The 25,439-nt window shown below is 32.6% G+C and overlaps 1 protein-coding gene across 3 annotated transcripts in view; it reads right to left on the reverse strand.

Moving 5' to 3' along the window:
- hoe1 (OCA2 melanosomal transmembrane protein hoepel1) overlaps positions 1-25,439 on the reverse strand; it is a 337,228-nt gene that overhangs the window by 213,793 nt on the left and 97,996 nt on the right. The window lies entirely within an intron of this gene.

The following is a 25,439-nucleotide window of genomic DNA, read 5'->3' on the forward strand; positions in this document are numbered from 1 at the left end:
AGTTTAGTTCTAGTCAATGGATCCCTGCAACGTAAATGGGAAAGCGAAGATGGCAAGAGCAGCCGAAATTTGATCATCGTTCCAGATTCCAAAATAAGAGACGTTTTGGCGGAGTTCCATAATGGTCCCAGTGGAGGTCATCTGGGAATAACCAAAACCGCCGAGAAAGTGAAGCAACGATTCTACTGGGTTGGATGCCAGAAATCAATTGCTGAATGGGTAGCCAATTGCGAGAAGTGCATGAAGGCGAAAGGTCCAACAAGGAAAAGTCGAGGTCCTATGCAAGAATATAGACCAGGAGCCCCGTTTGAAAGAATAGCAATGGACGTGGCAGGCCCTTTCCCAGTAAGTGATTCTGGAAACCGTTATGTCCTTGTGGTCATGGATTACTTCAGCAAATGGCCGGAGGTGTATGCAATTCCAAACCAAGAGGCAAAAACGATTGTGGATGTGGTCAACAAAAACTGGATATGTCGCTACGGTGTGCCGTCCGAGATTCACTCAGACCAGGGAAGAAATTTTGAATCGGCCATATTCAAAGAGATGTGTGAATCCCTTGGTATCAAGAAAACGAGGACTACGCCATTACATCCACAATCCGATGGCATGGTAGAAAGGTTTAATCGCACTCTGGAGGAACATCTTCGAAAAGTAGTGGACAACGGCCAGAGGGACTGGGACGAGCATATACCAAAGTTTTTGCTGTCGTATAGATCTGCCATTCATGATTCCACCTCTCGAACACCGGCCAATGTTCTATTCGGAACTGAGTTGAAGTTGCCTGGAGATCTGATATTCGGCGCTAAACCTAATGAGCTCGCCATGGAAAAAAACAGAAACGACATCCCAAACACTTTCGGTGAAGTTCACGAATCAGTGCGCAACAAAATAAGAATGGTCAGCAACAGAATGAAGGCGAGATACGATCGTGCTGTAAATACTGAGGGCTTCCAAGAAGAAGAATTGGTTCTGCTATTTAACCCGCAACGAAAGAAAGGATTGTGTCCTAAACTGCAAACACAGTGGGAAGGCCCATACAAAGTCATCAAGAAGATCAATGATGTTGTATACCGGATTCAGAAGGACGACAGCCCTAGATCAAAGATGAAAGTTGTACATCTGGAACGATTGACTCCTTACGGAACAGGTTCTGTGCCTGTTCGGGACGAACAGGCTTAAGCGGGAGGCAGTGTTACGAATTTGATAATTATAGATATAAGTTTATTTAAATTAGTTTCCGTTAATTTAAAATTTCAAATTGTAACGATAAAATTTTGCTATCACTTGTTGGAATCATCTATTCATTTTCTAGTATTTTCCTGAATTTCTTTTATGTTCTTTTGTTTGCTTACCGAAATGTTAGTTCTTACTCTCTCATAGAATAGCAACCCCTTTGCTTTGTTATTCTGCGTTCTCATTTCATCTCATTGTCTATTGTCATTGTTGTTGTAGTAATGCGAGCATATATCTATGTGAGTGTGTATGTGTTTGGCAGCCACCAGACGAATAACTTAATGGTCGTATATCCTTCTAGCATTGTCTAAGAATGTTCTGTCGTTGCCAGAATATTGTAGTGCTACCAGAATGTTCTCGTATTGCCACACCGTCATATATAAAAGCGCTCGCATGCTGCTAACGAGTCAGTCTTAATTAAAGCGTCAAACGAATAACTTCAGTGTGGACGAATTGTAAAGTGTGAAGTCATAGTAAATAAATTATAGATTGTCGTTATTTAAAAGAACTGTGTTTTAATTGTCGGGTAATTAAAAACGCCTAAATATAAAAACGTAACAATATTAAAATTTGATTAATCGATTTTCTAATTATAGATCCCTACTTCACTCAAAAAATGTTTACTTGGCTCCAAAGATTTTGACCTTCCCTTAAGGAGTTTGGTATTGATTCAGAGCCAAAGATGCGACTTCTTTAAAATAAAAATATTTTTAAAGACTACTTCGGCTTTAAATCTAGGATCAATAAAATTAAAATTAGGATACAGATCTCATTTATCGAATTTTCATTCACGTACATACAAATGCCAATTTAAAAATCCAAATTATAACAAATACTTCAAAGTAAAAAATGTTTTCTTTATTCCAGAAAACTTTAAACCAAAAATGCTAAATCCTCAAAATTAGTCTTAGCCTATATTTGAAGCGTTTTTATCTTAAATTAACGATTCAATATTTGAAATAATTTAAGGACGATTTCTTTAAATGTAAAATGTGTTTCTTTACTTTAAGGAAAATTTGCCTTAGTCCAAAGACATACAACATTAATGGAGGGACGCCAATTTCTAAAATTGGTGCTTTTTATCTAGAAAGCTATTAAAAATATGGGCATCACACAATTAAATTTGTTCAGAATCAAAACTATTTTAATACAAGAAATCAACAAAATCTGAAAGTACCTCGATGTAGGTTTGAAAAATGCAAACAAAGAATAGATTACTCAGGTTGTTTAAAGTACAATGAGTTACCACAATGTATAAAGTCGATCTGTACTATTTCAAGATTCAAGAAGGCATGTAAAGAGTTTCTAATTAACAAGCTATAAAAAGAATTATTAGATTTATATAAAATTAATTATATAACACAAAAATTATATTCACTTTGTAAATAGTTTACAGTTAAAAATAATATTTGTTGTCACATGCCTCTACAATGCCTTTATGGCGCTGAGGCTCAAATATGAATGAAGATTAATTTAAGTAAATAAACTATAAATTTAAAAAAAAATTAATAAAAAATTCTTTCGAGAAAAGATCATCAACTTTTTTGAAATTAAAATTTCATTATTAAAAAAAAAATGTTCTTAATATTTTTAAAATTGCACATCCTAAAATTTATGTTGCGTAATCTTTAATATTACGTAAATATTTTTTCAGTGTATATTTTTGAATCTGTTGCATGTATAATTTGCATATTTTTAAATCTGTCGCAGAATTATTATACCCAAGATATAATAATACTTTTTCTGCTAATCGAAGAAAATAAGATTTCATTTCTAAAAAAACTAAATTTTGTTTCCAAAAAAAAATAAATAAATAAATTTTCGTGTGCAAAACAAAACTTTTTAATATTTCATTAACATTCCTTAAAGGAGAAATATTTATTTTTTTTTTAAATTTTTGGGTACTACCAGTGTTTGTCTTTAATTCGCGTGAAATTTGTTGCTTTAATCAAAAGTTCTCTGTGTGTGTGTTTAATTTTGTCCTCCGTTGTATGTGGAAAAAAACATCATTGCCAAAATAGAACAGGAGTTTTCATTTTTGCTAAAATAAACGCCCCCTTACCACATTACACCATCACCGTATTTTTAACCATCAATGGAATGATTGGCATTGGCATGTCTACATCATTTCCTCTAAGTGCTGGTGTGTGAAAAGCTTGAATTATTTAACTGTGTTCCATAACTCAATTTTGGATAACATTTAGCCACATGTGTTTAGATGTCCCTTGGGTTATTTTTGTTTTTCCAGTGTGTCGCTTTTATTTCTGTTCTACGAAAATAATACTCGATTAATTATTAAAGTATATGCGTGTATGTCGAAAGAAAGGAAGGAAGAGCAGAAGAAAGTGGACATATCGACAACACTCTAAAGTGCCAAATTTCCAATGAAATTCACGAATATCGAAAAACCAAAAAAAGAAACAAGAACATCTCTGACAACACCATGTTACGTGGGCAAGCAAAGTCATACAATAAATACAAACGAATAGTGAATTGGTGATGGAATACCAAAAAAAAAAAAAAAAAAAAAAAACAATTTCCAAAAATGTCCTTTATGTAACATACCAAAATGCTATGTGATGGTTTGAGGATAATTGCAGAAGTAAGTGCATTGTGAATAAAATATGACACGCCAGTTTTGTTTCCTCGAATCGAAGTCATGCAACAGATTCAATAATATACGATGAACCAAAACTCGATTTCCCCCGCAACATAGAGTGGAAAGACACCCTACAATCGAATTTCTACACTCAAAAAGAAACACGTTTACTTGAATTCTTAGATTCGTATCACCACTTAAATAATTTCGTATCGAATCCAGAGTTATCGTTGAGAATTTGGAAAAGTTGCACAAAAAGTGCCACTTGCAATGGAAGGTGGCACATAAATGTTAAAACAGTGGCACACTTTTATAAAACATACGAATTAAATGATTTATAAGTTTTCACTATCAAATTATAAATTATCGTTTTTTTTACAAATTACAGCCGTTTATCATGCATTTTACCAAAAATCAATTCATGAAATAACCAGTTCATGGGAACAGCTAACTACAGAGATTTTTTTAAATATTTTTAGGCGTCACAATTGTCCTATGGTTTGAGTAATAAAACAAGTATATAAAGCAGTAAGTTCGGCCGGGCCGAATCTTAAATACCCACCACCATGAACCAAGTATTAGGGTTTTCTTTGAAATTTCAGGAGGGCTTGAGGACTTGAGGACACTTCCCGAAGATAAATTTAAAGATTTCACCTATGAGGACTATATCAGATTCTGGATTTATAAGAACCATTTTTGTTTGAGTTTTAGAGGAATCATTAACATATCTTGTAAGTGTGCAAGAAAATTATAAAATAACGTCTTGATTTGAAATCTTAAATCTGTAGAAGTAAAATCTGGAAATTTTACATTGAGTTTCAAGCAATTTTCATGATCAGTGCGCCTTCTACACCCTCAAGAAGTGAAGTGGTCTATATGGAGGCATTACCAAATGGACCGATAAAAACTTAATCCGATATACGGTTTTGTGAGCCTAAAAATACCAGAATATTTACAATTTCAGGCAAATCAGATAAAAACTACGGTTTTTAGAAACCCAAGGAGTTAAATCGGGAGATCGTTCTTATGGGGGCTATACTAAAATATGGACCAATACTCACCGTTTTCGGCACACCTCTTTATGACCCGAAAATACCTCTAGATTTCAAATTTCAGGCAAATAGGATAAAAACTTCGGATTCTATAAGCCCAAGAAGTAAAATCGGGAAATCGGTCTATATGGGGGTTATAGCAAAATATGTACCGATACTCACCATTTTCGGCACACCTCTTTATTGTCCTAAAATACCTCTAGATTTCCAATTTCAGACAAATTGGATAAAAATTATGGTTTCTATAAGCCCAAGACCCCAAATCGGGAGGTCGTTTTATATGGGGACCATACCACCGTTTTCGGCACAGCTCTTTATGGTCCTAAAATACCTCTAGATTTCCAATTTCAAACAAATTGGATAAAAACTACGGTTTCTATAAGCCCAAGACCCCAAATCGGGAGGACGTTTTATATGGGGACCATGCCAAAACATGGACCGATACTCACAATTTTTGGCACACGTATTTGAGGTCCTACAATACCTCTAGATTTCCAATTTCAGGTAAATTGAATAAAAACTGCGGTTTCTATAAGCCCAAGAAGTAAAATCGGGAGATCGGTCTATATGGGGGCTATACCAAAATATGGACCGATACTCACAATTTTTGGCACACGTATTTGTGGTCCTATAATACCTCTAGATTTCCAATTTCAGGTAAATTGAATAAAAACTGCGGTTTCTATAAGCCCAAGAAGTAAAATCGGGAGATCGGTCTATATGGGGGCTATACCAAAACATAAACCGATACTCACCATTTTATGGTCATAAAATACCTCTAGATTTCAAATTTCACGCAAATTGGATTAAAACTACGATTTCTATAAGTCCAAGACCCCAAACCGGGAGGTCGGTTTATATGGGGACTATATCAAAACCTGGACCGATATAGCCCATCTTCGAACTTGACCTGCCTGCAGACAAAAGACGAGTTTGTGCAAAATTTCAGTACGATTGCTTCATTATTGAAGACTGTAGCGTGATTACAACAGACAGACAGACAGACAGACAGACGGACAACGTTATATCGACTTAGAATTTCTCCCTGATCAAGAATATATATACTTTATATAGTCGGAAATCGATATTTCGATGTGTTACAAACGGAATGACAAACTTATTATACCCCCGTCACCATTCTATGGTGGTGGGTATAAAAAACGGGTTGTTTGAAGTTCGGGTTTTCTCGGTTTAAAAACCCCAAACCTTTTTTAAACCAGGAGTCGATGTTTTTATACCCTCCATCATAGGATGGGGGTATATTAACTTTGTCATTCCGTTTGTAACACATCGAAATATTGCTCTAAGACCCCATAAAGTATATATATTCTGGGTCGTGGTGAAATTCTGAGTCGATCTAAGCATGTCCGTCCGTCCGTCCGTCTGTTGAAATCACGCTAACTTCCGAACGAAACAAGCTATCGACTTGAAACTTGGCACAAGTAGTTGTTATCGATGTATGTCGGACGGTATTGAAAATGGGCCATATCGGTCCACTTTTACGTATAGCCCCCATATAAAGGGACCCTCAAATTTGGCTTGTGGAGCCTCTAAAAGAAGCAAATTTCATCCGATCTGGCTGAAATTTGGTATATGGTGTTGGTATATGGTCTCTAACAACCATGCAAAAATTGGTCCACATCGGTCCATAATTATATATAGCCCCCATATAAACCGATCCCCAGATTTGGCTTGTGGAGCCTCTAACAGAAGCATATTTCATCCGATCCGGCTGAAATTTGGCATATGGTGTTGGTATATGGTCTCTAGCAACCATGCAAAAATTGGTTCACATCGGTCTATAATTATATATAGCCCCCATATAAACCGATCCCCAGATTTGGCATGCGGAGCCTAAAAGAGAAGCAAATTTCATCCGATCCGGCTGAAATTTGGTACATGGTGTTGGTATATGGTCTCTAACAATCATGCAAAAATTGGTCCACATTGGTCCATAATTATATATAGCCCCAATATAAACCGATCCCCAGATTTTGGCTTGCGGAGCCTCAAAGAGAAGCAAATTTCATCCGATCCGGCTGAAATTTGGTACATGATGTTGGTATATGGTCTCTAACAACCGTGAAAAAATTGGTCCACATCGGTCCATAATTATATATAGCGCCCATATAAACCGATCCCCAGATTTGGGTTGCGGAGCCTCAAAAAGAAGCAAATTTTATCCGATCCGCCTGAAATTTGGTACATGATATTGGTCTCTAACAACCGTGCAAAAATTGGTCCACATCGGTTCATAATTATATATAGCCCCCATATAAACCGATCCCCAGATTTGGCTTGCGAAGTCTCCAAGAGAAGCAAATTTCATCCAATCCAGTTGTAATTTGGAACATGGTCCATATCGGTCCATAATTATATATAGCCCCCATATAAAACGTTCTCCAGATTTGACCTCCGGAGCTTCTTGGAGGAGCAAAATTCATCCGATCCGGTTCAAAGTAGGAACGTGGTGTTAGTATATGGTCGCTAACAACCATACCAAAATTGGTCCAATCACACAAAAATTGGTCCATATCGGTTCGTAATCATGGTTGCCACTAGAGCCAAAAATAATCTACCAAAATGTTATTTCTATAGAAAATGTTGTCAAAATTTTATTTCTAGAGAAAATTTTGTTAATATTTTATTCGGTTCATAATAAAATTTTCATCATTGTCAAAATTTTATTTCTATAGAAAATTTTGTCAAAATTTTATTTCTATAGAAAATTTTGTTCAAATTTTATTCGGTTCATAATCATAGTTGCCACTCGAGCCAAAAATAATCGACCAAGATTTTATTTCTATAGAAAATTTTGTCAAAAGTTTATTTCTATAGAAAATTTTGTTAAAATTTTATTTCTGTAGAAATTTTTGTCAAAATTTTCTTTCTATAGAAAATTTTGTCAAAATTTTTATTTCTATAGAAAATTTTGTGAAAATTTTATTTCCATAGAAAATTTTTTAATATTTTCTTTCTGTAGAAAATTTTGTCAAAGTTTTATGTCTACTTTGTCAAACTGAATTATATACGTATTGGATCGATCTTTTTTGATTCAATATATACCACGTATGGACATACAATTTAGAAGATGGTGTTAGGAGGTTTTAAGATACCTTGCCATCGGCAAGCGTTACCGCAACTTAAGTAATTCGATTGTGGATGGCAGTGTTTAGAAGAAGTTTCTACGCAATCCATGATGGAGGGTACATAAGCTTCGGCCTGGCCGAACTTACGGCCGTATATACTTGTTTATCTTTAAGTCAAAGATTCAGTTAATTAACTACCAAGCAAAAAAATTTGGAAGTTCTTCCAAAGGCACATCTTTAAAAGCACTTCCAGAAGATGCACTCCCAATGATGTTCATTATTTTAACTACCCAAGAAGTTCTTTTAATTCAATTTTTATAACTTGGTTTTTTCATACTTTTAATAGGTAATTTTAACTTTTTGCGTTTCAAATAGGTTAAAAACAGAGTAAGAATTCATAAAATGGTACAAATCATTTAAATTTTGTTGAAAAAAATGCTAAAATAACTTTTTCATTACTTTTTTGGCGACGCTTTTTTTGCTGGGTAATTTAAAGATTATTTCATAAAATTGCAAATAATTTTCCTAACATTAAGAAATTTTAATGGTGTATATTCCAGATATAAAAATATAAAAATTTTAACTAACTTTCTTTTAATTAAAATTTCTACTTTTTAAATAAATCTCTCCTTGATATAAATGTAGTCCCCTAAAATTTTGGTTACGAAGTCTTTAATAATAAGTCAATATTTTTTTTAAGTGTACCAGTTTATTTGAATAACGCTTGTACGAGTATAACACATCTTTTATAGCAGAAAGTGCTGTCAGATTCTAATGGATCCAGAAATTTGGCATATGTGATTGATGGTACTCTCCAAAAGTTCAAATTATTAGTGAGTATTACGTTTTGGCACTTGAAATTTAAATATAGCCAACACACATATACACTGAAAAAATATATAGACATAATATATCATATAAGCTACATTTAAAGACACAAAATATCCACTCAAAAGGCTATTTACCTAATATAAAAGATTAGCAACCTTAATTTTGGGACATGCAATTTATATAATATTAATGTAATTTTTTCTTTTAAATAAAAAAAATAGTCAAACTGTTTTCCAGGACCATTTTCGAAATATCTGGTTGCAGGTTTTGGAAATCGCTTCTATCGTGAGGTTATGTATCCAATATGAGCTAAAAATGTCTGCTGGTTTCGTTGTGGTGACGAATTCCTTTTTCATTTCTGTCAAATATTTACCTAGTGTGACCGTACCGCAAGACTTTTTTTGAGGATTTTGCATCTTTGGTTTAAAGGTTTTTCCTTTTTTCTTACTTGTTTGGAACTAAGAAAACATTTTTTTACTATTAAAATTTGACTATTAATTTTTTTTAAATTGTCTATTAAAATTTGGACATTTAAAGTGACATTAAAAAGGAAATGAAAAATCGTAAAAAATAATAATCAATATATTTTCAATTAAAGTTTTAATTAAAATTAAAAGAAAATAATTAATAATGTAATTTGCGCCTTACGCAAAATGCAGGACACTCACACAAGAGGTGTTTAATTGATTCCTTTTCCTTCGCGTCAATAGTTTTTGCAAAATCGCCTATCAGGCAGCGACCCATTATAGCAGATATCAGGGACAGAGAATGAAGCCGACCCATTTTTGTCGGCGGCGGCGGACACCAAATTTTTGCCTCCAGCGGCGGCGGCTTGACGGCTGAGCCGATATAAATTTGTTCACTCGGCGGCGGACAATTATCCATTATAAAATCAATTTGAAGTTAATCGAATGGTAATGAGATTAGTTGTACAACCTATCGTACAAATTTACTTTTCGTTCAAATTTTCTGAGCTAAATTTTTGCTAAATTATTATAGCAGATTAAATATGATTGGTTGTGTTCAAAATTTTGGAAAAAATACAACAATTTAATAAAAATTGTTCTGATTTAAATCGATATTTTTGATTACTTGGCGGCTAAATTTGAGTCGAGATGAGTCGACATATTCGGCGGCGGCGTCGACTGGCAAAAAATGGTCGGCGGCGACTAAAATCGGCGGCGCGACTCAGCGGCTTCATTCTCTGATCAGGGGTGATATCTGACGTCTCGAGAACACGAGCATATCTAGTGTGCGGTTTAAGTTTAAATGGGGCCATATTTGCTTGGTGTCGTTACAACCCTTGCAATTCTCCCAACGAACATTTGCCGTCATAACAGCCTTCTCTACAGAGCCAGAGGCATACCAGCAGATTCTAGTTCCCCTGGAATATGTAAGGTAGTCCCTACCCTCGCCAATTCATCCGCTTCGCAGTTCCCCGGTATGTTCCTATGGCCAGGCACCCATATTAGGTGAATATTGTGCTGCTGAGGCATCTCATTGAGAGATTTGCGGCAGTCGATGACTGTTTTTTGGAATTAAGACAACATTTTTTTACTTCGAAATATCTGTTATAATTTGGATTTTTAAACTGGCATTTGTTTTTACGTGAATTGCTTTTTTAATATATCGCAAAAAGAGATTTTCTATCTTATACGGGTTGTGAGAAATTTCAAAAAACAAAGCTTTGAACTTGTTTCCTGCTAAATTCACTTTTTTGACTTAGCGTACTTTGGAATGTAGACATCGATATGTACCTTAATTTTAATATTATTTATCCTAAACTTAAAGCTACAAAGGTTCCTAAAAAATGTCCTTATTTTACCAAATACCAAAATCCTTAAGGGCAGGTCAAAATCTTTGGATCCCAGTAAACTTGTTTTGAGTGTATAAATTAGTTTTTTACGAAACAATATGCCCAAACTTCTAATTATCGATACAATGATTATCTCTAGTCATTTTTGGTGTCAAAGAAAACTTTGCTTGTCTAAAATTTTGTTCTTCAGAAAAGAAAACTATTGTGGCAGTGTTTCATTATATGGGGGTGGGTTGTAAATACATCCTACAATTTATCTCCAAAAATTACATTTACATTTGGAAGTTTGTATATGCGTATCCATGGACATGCTTCATATTAGATTAGGGACATTCTTCATATGGGATTTTCTAGTTCTTAGACATTTGGGGCAGCCAACTTTATGGACAAAAGATGACCGCTCATATTGCTTTACAGACTTTTTGCCAAAACTTGGCCTTTAAAAATATCTCCTTGAACGAAATGTTTTACGACTTACTACGTCCTCCTGCTATCACTCGTTATAGATCCCCACCATCCCTCCAACATACTTACACAAAATGATATATACAGCATGGAATACAAAAATAAATGCTATTATGCCTCTTAGTAACTATAAAGCATAAAATATCGAATAGACCATTAATGGAAATTACTTAATTGACCACACCATTATGGCATCGAGCATCTTATCATTCTACAGAAATCCCAATGACAAGATGCTTTCTGCGGCATATGCGGTTTCTGTTGTCGTTGGTCATGTATTGTGGTTACCCGACGTTTCGGATGGCTCTTATCTCTTGGATGTTAAATGGAATTTGCAAAATCCGCAAATTGTCTACGCATCTTTCCATTGGAATCTATAACTGTGATAAGCAATTTATTAATAACAGTCCGGAAAGCAAAGGGGTTATAAGCATTTGAAAACCTCCCCCCAGCCAGCTCACTGAAATTTTCGCCTCAAAAACTTCAAACGAAAAATAATGATTAATAAAATTATACAAAAAAAAAGGCTCGTTCGGTTCTAAAAATTTTATTTTTAAACTGCTACTTTGGCATTTTTCCGAGTCAGAGAAGAGGGGAATTGAAGAGAGGAAACAATTAGGACACATTTAAATTTGAGTTTTGAATATATGTTACTAGAAGACAAATTTGAATTTATAAGTTTTTTTTCTAATTTTTTTTCCTCATGTGCCATCAGAGTCTTTAAAAACGTGTTAACACCCAAAAGAAGTAAACCCACCATGAAAGACAATGTAAGTTTATTTTAGAAAATGTTAACCAAAATAGTTTTCTAATTGCAACATGTTACAAATAAGATTATTTTTTGTCAAATTGAAGAAAATTTATTACAAATAATATCTTTTTTTCTGTTGTTTAACAAAATTTCATATGTTGAAGGAAAAAATTGGATTTAAAAATTGTTAAAACGCCTTTAGCTCTGTTCGAAGTTCAAGATATAATTTTAATAAAATTTACTAATTTGTTAGACTTACAATTTAAGCAAACTTCTCCCATTTTAGGAAAATATGAACTATTTTATGTTTTTAGTACAATTGTGCACTATATTTGCATATAACTTTTTTCTTATTTTTAGTTCACGTTGCTAGCATAAAATTATTAAAATAAGGAACATTTGCTCACGTTGGGCAAAATATAACTAAACTCAATTAATCTTCACACTGAAAAAATATTGTCGTGAGGTCAAAGATTTCATGTCTTTAAAATACGAATGCAAATTTTGCTTAGCATAGAAGACGCATTTCTCTAATATGAAGTTTTTTCCTTGTCCAAAAGTCGATAAACTTTTCAATGAAGTCGCATTGTCCTTATAATTAAGAGATTTCACTTAAAAATGGGTATCATAACATGAAAGAAAAAATGTTTGGGCTAAGGTCAACTTGACTTTAATAATTCAGAAAAATTCTTCAAATTTAATGAAATTGTCTTTAAATTTGTTGCCTTTTTGCATCTTGACTACAAAGCAAAAAATCATTCAAATATAGGACACGATTTTCAACACTTTATTTTAAAGACGCTTTTTACTTGAAACAAATCATAATTTCTACAGTAAGTCTAGCTTTAATTTAGAAAATAAAATTGTCGTTAACTCGTTTTTAAAGGGCTTTGATAGCATATGAAGAAAAAAAGCTGCAAAAGTGAAAAATAAAAATTTGCTTCCTAGAAGCAAGTACACAAAACCAAATTTAAAGGAGAATTGTGTCTTAAAAGTATCCTTACTTGTATTCTCCGCTTCTTTGACTCGGAATCAATACCAAAATTTTTAAGGTAAAGACAAAATCTTTGGAAACGGGCATGTTTTTTTTTCAGTGCATGAACTAAAGTCCAGTTGGCATTAGCGCCCCCTTTTTGTGAGTGAACGACAACTCCTATTTTGAATGATTTTTAGCTTTATGGTCAAAATACAACAACTAAATAAATATAAACATGATTTCATTAATGTTGAAGAATTTTTCGGAATTTTTAAAGCCAAGTTGACCATAGACCAACAAATTTTGTTTTCTTGTAAAAATATCCATTTTTAACTAAAATCATTTAACTGTAAGGATATTTTTGCAGCTACTTAATTTTTAGACAAAAATGTGTGAATAATTAAAGGAGAAAGAAAAGTAAAAAGGCAAAATTATTGTTTGGAGTTGAATCCGCGACCGCGGCACAGCGACATAAAAAAATCCCCTTTCTTATGAAGTATTTCGTTTGAGAGAAAATATGTCCGAATTTATTAATAGTAATTCAAAAATTGTTTCTAAACTGTTGTATTTGTTTTTAAAGTCTGACATTTTGTTCCTTAGAAAATAAAACTCTTCGTTCCGTGTATGTTAGTTCACTGAAAAAAAAGCATACTCGGTTCCAAAGATTTTGTCTTTACTTTAAAAAATTTGGTATTGATTCCGAGCCAAAGAAGCGGAGAATACAAGTAAGGATACTTTTAAGACACAATTCTCTTTTAAATTTAGGTTTTGTGTACTTGCTTCTAGGAAGCAAATTTTAATTTTTCGCATTCTCAGCTTTTTTTTCTTCATATGCTATCAAAGTCCTTTAAAAACGAGTTAACGGCAACTTTATTTTCCAAATTAGGACTCGACTTCCAGTAGAAATTATGCTATGTTTGAAGTAAAAAACTTCTTTAAAATAAAGTTTTGAAAAACATGTCCTATATTTGAACAATTTTTTGCTTTGTAGTCAAGATGCAAAAAGACAACAAATTTAAAGACAATTTCATTAAATTTAAAGAATTTTTCTGAATTATTAAAGTCAAGTTGACCTTAGCCTATAAATTTTTTCTTTCATGTTAAGATACCCATTTTAAGTCAAATCACTTAATTATAAGGACAATACGACTTCATTGAAAAGTTTATCGACTTGTGGACAAGGAAAATAACTTTATTTTAGAGAAATGCGTCTTCTATGCTAAGCAAAATTTGTATTCGTATTTTAAAGACATGAAATCTTTGACCTCACGACAATATTTTTTTCAGTGTTATTTTCCTTAAAGAAGAATACGAAGTTCGAGCTTAGCCGTTAAAATCAAAACTCTATCGGTAAAAGCAGGAATAAATTTACACAGTTTTGTTTATTTATTTCTTATTTCGGCTTGAGCTCCTTAAAAAAAAATCCTTTTACGAGTTTTGATTAAATTTTAACATATAAACACAAAGAACAAAAAAGAAAAAGTTTTCGTCCGTTCCTAAAGAAACCCAACAAAAAATGGATCACTGTTTCAGCAGGATTGTAAGGGAGAGAGGCAGTACCAACTGCTTACAAAACAACCGAATCAGCCCTGATTCTTGTGGGCGATGTCCCGATTTAGAGCAGCTTCTACATAGCGCTGATATAATTGCCCATTTTAATAGAAATGCATAGAAGTGATATAAAATCTTGAGTATAGCATTGTTGACGTGAAGGAAAACATCACTACCTTTCATGAATCTATACTGCATGAATTGGTTGTAAACGAATGATCATAAACTAGTTTGATTACTCGTTTACGTTATTGCATCCAATTCATGCAGTGTGGACGCATTGCCTACTTTATTGTATACCAAAAAGCGCAACTAAACTCTAACTGCAGAAGGGAAGTTGATTGACAATTAACAATTAGAAAAAGACCTCAGGCCGGAAAAAGTAATAAATAAATTAAACAAAAGGTCAAGTAAATTAAGGATATATATATAGTTTTGGCACATTTTGTTATAACTTAAAGAATGATCTAAAGTAGCAATTCAAAAAGTTTATTTTCTTTAAAATAAATTAAATGAGCGGAAGGTTGTTCTAGAAGTTGCTCTTATCACCCGATTTTCTTCCATTTTGAATAATTTTTTGAGCCAGAAAGATACATGGCTATACATGTTATATCAGAACACTTTTGTACACTGAAAAAATATTGTCGTTAGGCCAAAGATTTCATGCCCTTAAAATACGAATACGTTTTTTGCTTAGCATAGAAGATGCATTTCTCTGATATAAAGAGATTTTCCTTGTCTTAAATACTATGAACTTTACTATAAAGTCGTTTTTTCCTTAAAATTAAGTGATTGAAATTAAAAATGTATATCTTAAAATGGAAGAAATTTTTGTTTGACTAAGGCCAACTTGTCTTTTATAATTCATTAAAGAAATTGTCGTTAAATTTGTTGTTGAAGTCGAATCTCACTTTGAAAATGTATGTTGCTGTTAACACGTTTTTAAAGGACTTTAATTGCACATACAGAAAAAAATAGAAAAGAAGAATAAATTAAAATTTGCTGCCTAGATTTAAGTAAGCAAAACTTAAATTTAAAAGACAATGCTGTCTTAAAAGTATCCTTACTTCAATTCTCCGCTTCTTTGGCTCGGAATCAATACCAAAATCATTAGTGTAAAGACAAAATCTTTGCAACCGGGCATGCTATTTTTCAGTGTATGATCGTTATGAAGACATCGTACAAATTTTATTAATTTACAAATTTTATTAATCATTAATCATCTTAGTTTGCATGAGCGCACATCTTTGTTTGTGTTACCCGTTCATCCTCAATGAACTTTGTTTGGCTTCAACGAATAATTCTAACAATATGTGAAAACTTCTTTGGTCTAAATTTTCGTTTCCCAGAAACATAATAAAAATTTAAGGTTCTCGTCGTATGATATTTAAGGTAAACATGCATGCCCGGTTCTAAAGATTTTGTCTTTACTTTAACAATTTTCGTATTGATTCCGAGCCAAAGAAGCGGAGAATACAAGTAAGGATACTTTTAAGATACAATTCTCTTTTAAATTTGGGTTTTGTGTAATTGCAAATTTTACTTTTTTTGTGTACTTGCACATTTTAATTTTTCGTTTTTTTCAGCTTTTTTAACGACAACTTTATTTTCCAAATTCAGACAGACTTCCAGTGGAAATTATGCTATGTTTCAAGTAAAAAACGTTTTTAAAATAAAGTGTTGAAAATCATGTCCTATTTTTGAACTTTTTTGCTTTGTAGTCAAGATGCAAAAAGACAACAAATTTAAAGACAATTTCATTAATTTTAAAGAATTTTTATGAATTATTAAAGTCAAGTTGACATTAGCCCACACATTTTTTATTTCATGTTGTGATACCCATTTTTAAGTCAAGTCACTTAATTATAGGGACAATACGACTTCATTGAAAAGTTTATCGACTTTTGGACAAGGGAAAAAACTTTATATTAGAGAAATGCGTCTTCTAAATTAAGCAAAATTTGCATTCGTATTTTAAGGACATGAAATCTTTGGCCTCACGACAATATTTTTTTCTGAGTACCATTGAATGTTCTTTCATTTCATTTTCATTAAAATACGTTTTACATTCTTTGAAATTCCTGTTCGACAGATTGTCAATATCCCACCATCATAAGCGTAGGAAGGCCTCTGTGGAGGGGGCTTAGACCCCCCCAGAAAAATTTTAGCCCCCCCAGAATTTGAAGCTCTATTTATGATTTTCCATTTTTCAATAAATGTCAATAGTTTTTTTTAATTTTTATAAAAATTAAACAAGTATATACAATCGCACAAAGTTCCGCTAAAGATTTTCTTTTTGGGTCTAGAAGTGGTGCAAAATTGGCGGAGAAGCAATGAATGTAATATGAGCTTGTTGCAATGAATTTGCATCACTTCTTAAGGTGAGATCCAAATTCAGTGTTTTGAATGTGAATTAAAAAATTTTGTGATATTTTCCCAAATAAAGAATTTTTATATTGTTTTTATGATTTTTAATGCATTCTGACGCTTGTTTGAAACGTTTTTCCTCAAGCAATTTCCAAAATTATCGATTTTTCTATAATGGATTTAGCAGTTTTGTGACAAAATTTGAATAATTTGTACCAATTTATTTATTCTTACTCTTTTTTGAACAATTTGAAAAAAAAAGAAAACAAAAAATTACACATTAAAATATGAAAAAAAAATCAAGTAAAAAACTTCCTGTGTAGTTAAAATAATTGAGGACATTTTTGGACATTTTTTTAAAGTTGTGCCTTTAGAACAACTCACAATTTTTTTGTTGGGAAAAGTGTGGAACTACTTTTAGTTGCTTTATTATAAATTAATTGACGAGTTATTTTGATGTCTATTTTTTTTTTATTCAATTTTATGAAATAAAACATTAATTGAACCTATAACTTCAGTCTATAAATTCTTAGCTAGGGGGGCTATAGCCCCCCTAGGAAAATTGTCTAGCTACGCTAATGCCCACCATTGGAGTGGAAACTTCCGTTTCTGTAAAAGACTTTAAACAATAATTGCATATTCCATGAATGAACTGCTACCACCATTGAAATTGTCAAATATTCAGAATTCATCCAAAAGCAAATGAGCCTGCCCACGAGGAGTGGAAATTTTTCAAAAGAAACTGTCTCAACCAATATTATAATTTGATATGAAGGCAAAATGACTGGACTGAGTGTAAAATGTCGACATGGGCAACCACAGCAGACATCTATCACTTTGTAATATTCAATGTCTTCACAAGTTCGTTTTCACCGTTTAAAATAAAAATTTGCCAAGAATTTTCTTTTGGTGGACGAGTAATATAAATTTGATTATAAATTGAGTATTTTCTGAATTTTGTAGATTTGATGGATAGTTTCTAAAGAGCCAGTAATGGAAAATTTCTGAAAATTACGGTTTGGGGAATTACCGACTTCTTTTGGATGTAAAAATAATGGATTATAATATATTATCAGCCATACTGTATATTGCATCCAAGTTCACCACTGTGGTATCACAATGGACTGAATAGTCTAAGTGAGCCTGATACATCGGGCTGCCACATAACCTAACCTAACCTTGCTTCCAACTTTATGTTATTATAATTTCTAAACCACTCATGTGATATCTGAAATTTTTTTCGGGCCGCAGTTGATTTTATTGTTTGCACGGCTACTGCAACATTTTAAAGCTAGATTTGATCGAAATCCATACAGCAGTAGTAGAAAGTTGGCTCGTGAACTGAACATATTGCGAGAACGAACCAAATATTTATTGAAAAATGAACTTTGACTGCAAGAACTCATCGATTCCCATAAAAAGTTAGACTGGAAAGAGTCAGGGAGTTGCTTCGCTTACACGACAGTGGAATTTGGTTTTCCCCGATGAGAAGATATTCAAAATTGAGTAGTTTGTGAACGATATACACATTTGATTGGCCCCCAGAACTCATGCGCCATCCATGGTAATGCTGTGGGCTGTCGTAATGACCGATGGTTTCAATAGCAAACCTACCATACAATGGCAAATTCCATGGATCTCAATCTGTTGGATTCTTGCTGCTGAGGTCGTTTATGATTGACATAGTATGATTGACACTAAAAAATATACCAAAATGTCGATCATCTCAAGACGGCGCTTCACCGGGAATTGACCAAAATACCACAGAACCACTCGTGCAGCTTGTGATGCTTTTGACGGCCATAATTCGTGTCAAAGTTCTAAAATTAATTGTTATTTCCGACATTTTTGGCTTTTGAACAATAAAATTAAAAAAATATATTACAATTACTTTGATGCCTTAACTAAATTTGCTAGATCATGCCTTTGTTTCAGGTTTGATAAAGCTAATACTTTTGTACCTTTTTGGACCTTTTTGAGTAAACAAAGAACCTTGTATCTCTTGTACCTTTTTCTACCTTTCTTATATGAATAAATATAAATTGGAATATCCTTCCATTCGAGCCAAGTCAAATTTGTATTTGTTTTGCCAAATCGCACTCTCCGTGTAAAAATTGGGGGATCTAATTAGATATGCGTAGATCTCAAAATTGACCCACTTAGATCTAAGCAGATTTACCCAAATATGATGAGACAAAATTAGATATAATTATATATATATATATATATATATATATATATATTCCATTGTAATTAGATGTGATAAGATTTACTCTATCTACTCATATCAAATTAGATCTCTCAATTTTTACTCGGGGCTATAATTCTACTTAGAATCACCAGCTGATTCGCCCTTTTTCCGTTTGCCACTTTTTTCCAGTGGTGATACGTTGGTACCACTGTTTTTATGTGCCACTAAACGTCATGTACTTTGAATTGTTGTCCCACATTTTGGTCTTGCTGCGCCACTTTTTAATTAATTACTTTTAATATGCAATATTTTCTGCTAACATTTCTTGATCTTTCGAGTCGAAATTTACGCTGACATTTCCAGTTTGGCAGTGGCAACCGTGTGAACGTGGTCATACTTCGTGTCATGTATCTTTTAAGCCCACCATGTTATTGTGGAGAGTACAAATAAATCGACGACGGCAATCTATAGAACTAATGTCATAGTTCATTAATTAGCACTGGCCATTATGTTGGGATTCGAACCTATCATTCACTACAACTAACTGTAGCTCAATGTTAATTTATAATCCACATTCCTCTATAAATATGTATATTAAATAAATTTCTCAAAACAAGAAAACTATAAAAACTCCAATTTGGTTTCAAGAACAAATTAAATTTTTCTCTTGCATTTTGTTTTTACCCCCAAGCTAATACCAAAGCCAAGGCGAGTTTAAAATTTGTATCCCTGTTTTAAACTCATTACCTGAAGCTATGGTAATCCACCGAAAACACAAACACAACCTGTCAACCTTTCTTTGGATCCCTCGAAGCCATTTCACTACACTTGGCTAAAAACAGAAAAAAAGCTTGATTGCTGCCATAAAAGAAATCATAATGAAAATAAAAAATCTTCTTGTCCGAATATCTAAGAAAGTAAATAGTGAAATGGTAGCCGGTTTTTCGCCTACTTCATGACATGATAAAACATTTAAGTCTATCCACTACACAAAAAACAAGAGAGATGTAAAAATAGCAAACGGATGGATGTCACCAAGCTGTGGTCATAGTAGCTTACGGATTCTTCGTTCAATCTGCTGACTGTTTTTGGAATATCTTACATACTTAGCATAGCCGGTAGTATTTTTCACATTTGTTGGGTCGTTCATTAAAGCATCCTTGTTTTATGAACACTGTTTTGTTTAATTAACCACACACCGACCTTCAAAATGTCACAGTTTGTAAGAAGCGTTATAGAAAAAAATTCAAGAGTAGAAGAAGATGACATTGACTAAAGAATCTTACGATTTACTCCATGATCTGCAGTAGACAGCATTTAAAGTCCTTAAGATTTTTCCTTAATAAACGAATGAGTCTAAACTAACTGTCTATCCAATCTAAGGATCCGATACATAGAATTTTTTCTAGAAATTCAATTGATTTAATTTAATGATTTGGCAGAGTTTTGTTTACATTAAAACCATAGTTTCTGCTATCTATGATGCGCATTGAAACAATTAATATTTTAATGCAATTAGTTTTCAAATTCAATTAAGATTTTAATTGGATAAATATTTGTGTTATTTTTTCAGTGCAACTTTATCATGTCGTACACGACACGATCTCAGCAATAAGAATCGTCTGCCAATGAGAGATTATATCCATTGAAGAAGAGTCTCTTTACCCAAATTCCAAACGATCTTAAATTTCGTGGTTCTATTTATGTTTCAAAACTATGTACTGATCCATATTGATCTTTCTTCCGTTTTTCTCTCATGGTTCCACATACAGTAAAAACAAACAAGTAAGGAAAGTCTAAAGTCGGGCGGGGCCGACTATATTATACCCTGCACCACTTTATGATCTAAATTTTCGATGCCATATCACATACGTCAAATCTGTTGGGGGCTATATATAAAGGTTTGTCCCAAATACATACATTTAAATATCACTCGATCTGGACAGAATTTTATAGACTTCTACAAAATCTATAGGGTGGAACACAATGTTAGTAAAAAATATGGGAAACATTTAATTCTGAAGCAATTTTAAGGAAACTTCGCAAAAGTTTATTTATGATTTATCGCTCAATATATATGTATTAGAAGTTTAGGAAAATTAGAGTCATTTTTACAACTTTTCGACTAAGCAGTGGCGATTTTACAAGGAAAATGTTGGTATTTTGACCATTTTTGTCGAAATCAGAAAAACATATATATGGGAGCTATATCTAAATCTGAACCGATTTCAACCACATTTGGCACGCATAGCTACAATGCTAATTCTACTCCGTGTGCAAAATTTCAACTAAATCGGAATTAAAAATTGGCCTCTGTGGTCATATGAGTGTAAATCGGGCGAACGATATATATGGGAGCTATATATAAATCTAAACCGATTTCAATAAAATTTGGCACACTTGACTACACTACTAATTGTACTCCTAGTGCAAAATTTCAACCAAATTGGGGTAAAACTCTGGCTTCTGGGACCGTATTAGTCCATATCGGGCGAAAGTTATATATGGGAGCTATATATAAATCTGAACCGATTTCAATAAAATTTGGCAAACTTGACTATAGTACTAATTGTTGTTGTTGTGCAAAATGTTAAGCAAATTAGTGTGTGGCGCAGGGTATAAACATTGATTCGAATATGAAAGTAGTCTTTTCGACATTTTTGCATATTCCTTCTTAAATTCGATTTTTCGACATTTTCGTTAAAAGTTGATTTTGACAAACTTAAAATTTATATTAGACGATTTTAATCCATTTTCTAAAAAGAAAAAGCCAATTGGCCGGTTTGGAAGATTGTGACTTTTTTGACAATATGTCGATTAGTCGAAAATCGATTTTCGGCTTTTATATATCTCAGCCAATTTTCGTCTCTTTTATTGCTAAGATTTCAGCCTGGAAAAACTACAGCAATTAGAAAATCTTTTTCGAAGATTAAATTTCATGTCTTTTGAGCGATCACCAAAATTAGTAGGGTATTAGTTTTTTTCAAATTTCTTGTCCGCGAAGTTTCGTCATATTATAGTCGACAACGGTTTGCACATCTGATGTTATTTATGTTAAAGAACCTCATTTGACTTGCAATCGTTGTTACAAGTGAATGTTTTACCAGGGAATAAATGCATTATGGCATTGAGGGAATCTGTACATGTCTTACAAATTTATCTCAACCCGTAGACTGGAGGGATGTCGGCCACCAAACTATAGCACCTTATATCAGTGGTACACATAAAAATTCTTCAAAATTAATGAAATTGGATATGTCTTTCAAGAGATTTTTACTTGAAACATAACATATTTTCTACTTGATGTCGAGTCGGTATGTAGAAAATTTACGTTTTCGTTAACACGTTTTTAAAACTGAAAAAAAAAATAATGAATTCAAATTTGTTTATCAAGTACGTAAAACTCAAATTAAAAAATGTGTCTTAAATGTATCCTTACTTCAATTCTCCGCTTCATTGGCTCGTAATCAATACCATAATCATTAGTGTAAAAAAAAAAAACTTAAGAGGCGGATATCCATTTATCCAACGAAGATTGCAAAGGAAAGATGATAGGACACCTCCTATGGGAGTTCCTTTGTTCACATTTTTTAGCTTCACGGATGAAAAAGAGTATTTTTCATATGTTTCAGTGTAAACAATGTATGATGTTTGGAAATCATTTGTTTAGCCCACTAGTTTTAAGTGCAGGCATATAATCTTCATAAACTAGTATAAAGTGTTTGCGACGTATATGTTAATATGATAGAACATATTATGTTTATGTTATGTTTGGAACATAACATTTTTTATATATTATATCTGTGGATGCAAATATATATTAATTTAGTAATTGCGTTTAAACATATATATGGTTAGAAAGAGAAAACGAGAGAGCATAAAGAAAATAATAAAGATAGCGAATGAGAGAGATAACGAAAGACATATTTTGTTCCTAAATAAATAGTTAGGTTAGGTTAGGTTATATGGCAGCCCGATGTATCAGGCTCACTTAGACTATTCAGTCCATTGTGATACCACAGTGGTGAACTTCTCTCTTATCACTGAGTGCTGCCCGATTCCATGTTAAGCTCAATGACAAGGGACCTCCTTTTTATAGCCGAGTCCGAACGGCGTTCCACATTCCAGTGAAACCACTTAGAGAAGCTTTGAAACCCTCAGAAATGTCACCAGCATTACTGAGGTGGGATAATCCACCGCTGAAAAACTTTTTGGTGTTCGGTCGTAGCAGGAATCGAACCCACGACCTTGTGTATGCAAGGCGGGCATGCTAACCATTGCACCACGTTGGAGTATAATATTCAAAAAACTTATAAACATATTTTGTATTTGTAAGCCCACACACAAGTTTGTTTAGGACATTGTGCTGGAAGTAAACAAATGTTTAAGAACTGGACGTAACCAATTGGGGCTTCATATATCCCTAGGGTGAAACATAACATGTTTGAACACTACAAGTATATTTTGTTTTAATAAGTACTGAATATATATATATATATATATATATATATATATATATATATATATATATATATATATATATATATATATATATATATATATATATATATATATATATATATATATATATATATATATATATATATATATATATATATATATATATATATATATATATATATATATATATATATATATACTATATATATAAGCGATTTTTTGAGGGCATTGGCCTAGAATGGAAAAATGCGTCATTTTCATTAGTTGGCGTCTATATCCCATGTTCAGAATGTATTTTAAATTTTTAATTTTTTTCTTGAAATAGCAGGATTCTTAATGGAATCTGGGCCAAATTTCCAAGCCAATGCCATTACATGTAATAGATTCCCACTTATGCACTGAAAAAAAGCATGCCCGTTTCCAAAGATTTTGTCTTTACTTTAAAAATTTTGGTATTGATTGAAGAAGCGGAGAATACAACACCCAGAGAAGGAATATGATCACCTCAAACATGTTTTAGAAGCAAAATGTTATTTTTGGGTGGTGACCATGTAACATGGTTTTCGCAACCATATTATTTTCTCGGAAATCATGTATCTGATTTCGGCAAGCAGGTTATATTTGACGAGAAAATAACATTTTAGTGACAAACATGTTACATGGTCACCCTATAAAAATAACATTTTGCTCTTGAAACATGTTTGATGTGATCATATTCCTTCTCTGCGTGAAGTAAGGCTATTTTTAGGACACAATTCTCTTTTAAATTTGGGTTTTGTGTACTTGCTTCTAGGAAGCAAATTTTAATTTTCCGTTTTTTCAGCTTCTTTTCTTCATATGCTATGAAAGTCCTTTGAAAACGAGTTAACGACAACTTTATTTTCAAAATTAAGACTCGACTTCCAGTAGAAGTTATGTTATGTTTCAAGTAAAAAACGTCTTTAAAATAAATTGTTGAAAAACGTGTCCTATATTTGAACGATTTTATGCTTTGTAGTCAAGATGCAAAAAGACAACAAATTTAAAGACAATTTCATTAAATTTAAAGAACTTTTCTAAATTATTAAAGTCAAGTTGACCTTAGCCCAAACATTTTTTTCTTTCATGTTATGATACCCATTTTTAAGTGAAATCACTTAATTATAAGGACAATACGACTTCATTGAAATGTTTATCGACTTTTGGACAAGAAAAAAACTGTATATTAAAGAAATGCATCTTCTGTGGTAAGCAAAATTTGCATTCGTATTTTAAAGTCATGAAATCTTTGACTTCACGACAATATTTTTTTAGTGTGTTTACCAAACGATCAAGGATCCATTTGTCGATGTACCATCTCAAACCAAATTGTTTTTTGTGACCATTTTGCTAAAAAAAAATACAACCAATATCAAATATATACCTCCGTATGATTTCTGACTATTCCCAAAACTCAAAAAAACGTCATCTCGAATCGATTGATAAAAAAACTGAATCCAAGAAGGCGTTGATGGTATGGGGGGAAAATGCTTTCGTACACCGAAAGAAGATTTTTCTTGAGATACGAAATTTTCTTTTGATGCTCAAAAATTTTTCTTCAACAGCAATTAATTGGAATAAGAAACAATCATAAATCACTTGTCATAAATTGGAATTTATTTTCTCTTAAAGAGAATACTTTATAACAAAGGGAAATTCCATTTCTATAGAATTTCTTTCCGGAGGAAAATCGTTTTTCTTTGGGTGTAAATGCCTTTTGTTGCGAAATACATTTTCTAAAACAATAACATGCTTTTTTGCCCACAGTAGTATAGTCCCAATGACACATGTGCGGACACATAACCCAATTTTGAAAGCAATACCGGTATGGATTTATTACCTAACTCTCAGTTTTACTTACTAAATTTGAGTGCAATTTTATCAGAAGGATGAATGCAACGGTCTTAAATGAGCCAAGATATGTTTCTGCACAAAAAATATATCACCAAAATATTTCCAAATAAAAAGTTGTATGAAGTTGAAAATTTTTTCAATTAATAAATTAATTGATACAATTAGCTTTTTAATCAAGATAGAAA

Source organism: Haematobia irritans, chromosome 2 (genome assembly GCF_050003625.1).
Source record: "Haematobia irritans isolate KBUSLIRL chromosome 2, ASM5000362v1, whole genome shotgun sequence".
NCBI lineage: Eukaryota > Metazoa > Arthropoda > Insecta > Diptera > Muscidae > Haematobia > Haematobia irritans.